Source organism: Echinops telfairi, unplaced genomic scaffold (genome assembly GCF_000313985.2).
Source record: "Echinops telfairi isolate 266 unplaced genomic scaffold, ASM31398v2 ScPeMD7_18;HRSCAF=68, whole genome shotgun sequence".
NCBI lineage: Eukaryota > Metazoa > Chordata > Mammalia > Afrosoricida > Tenrecidae > Echinops > Echinops telfairi.
The window spans coordinates 57787644-57789079 of record NW_022103915.1 but is presented as its reverse complement, the minus strand read 5'-3'; positions in this window follow the sequence as shown (position 1 = coordinate 57789079).

Sequence of the window (1436 nt, the reverse complement as noted above, 5' to 3'; positions counted from 1 at the left end):
CAACATACAGGTGAAGGTTTTCCAAAAAAGAGATTGAAATCTGTAAAAGAAATAGAAAGTGAATTATGTATTACAAAGAGCTATTTAAAAGTACTGGATTATTTTCCAGTTGTTGACAATGGTGAAATATTGCTTTTAAAGCTTATCATTAAAAATATGCTAAAATAAAGCTTTTAAGTTACAAAGTAATGTTATATTACCATAAAATGCTGAACTACTATATCTGGGTATAATCATTATTTCTAGCATAGCTAGAGTTAAATTGAGGGTAAATTTGAATTAGAGTAGTATTAATCATGAAATAAAATTATATTCTTGTTATTCCGGCAAGATATCCAAGAATAATGAAAATCTGAAGAGAAAAGGAAAGGTTTAGATTAATTTGAACTGCTCATAAAATTTAAAGAAGTGAAGATAAGTCTTTTTAATAAAAATAGAGCAGCCTTACCACTGGTACTCAAGCAATACCAGATGGTCTAGCATTGGTCCAAACCTATCTCCTACATACATTTCAGAGAAGTTTTACATTCATTGGGCCATTTCAAATAATATAAAAGAAGAATATAGGTAGTCAAGCCAGGAAGTAGATCAGAAAATTTCCAGGTCTAATATTAAATGTGAAATTAGCATAACACTAGACTGTCTCGATGCTTCAGAATTTCCATTCCGTCCTCAGAATACCTAACCAGTGTTCCTTCTGAGGCTCCTGCTACAAGATTTACCAGAAAAATGTATCCAGAAGGAAGAGCCTTGTCGTTTTCCTAGGGCAATGTTTGAATGTCGTTCTTCACTACATAAGATAACTGTCAAAGTGTGTTAGCAAACATGATGAAATGCTAATTAGAACATTAAGACTTTTTTTTCAATTCAAAATGAACATAAAATAAGCAGTATAGGTGCTGGAACATATAAAGTTCTTAAATTAGACTATATGAATCTAGAGAGAAATGTAGATTATGTGCTATTTCCGTCATGTCTACTTCATTAAGTGCATTATTAATTTGGTTAGAAACATAAATCCATCGGTCACTAACAAACTGTCAAAAATCTAATTTTTAATTTCAATTTCTAGTATGAAGTAGTAAAATATGCTACTCAAGAAAATTAAAATCTTTGCCTCCTTTTGTCCTGTGCAATATAAAAGATTAATTTTCCAGTATCACACTCAATAATTTTCTATAAAAATCTAATGTTTTGTCAATTATTTATACTAAATCTGAAATTACAAAAAATACACATGCTTAACAGAAACAGGAAGCAAGGTGGGTGAGGGAGAGTGAAGGGATGGCAACGGAGGAGCTGAAACTAAATCTGTTTGAATGGTTGAATATAAAATTTATGATCTGCTCTCTAAACCTTCACCTAATTCATAATAAAAAAAATGTTTAGTGAATTAGGAAGAGTGCAACACAACAGGGGGAAGTCCCATTATCTGA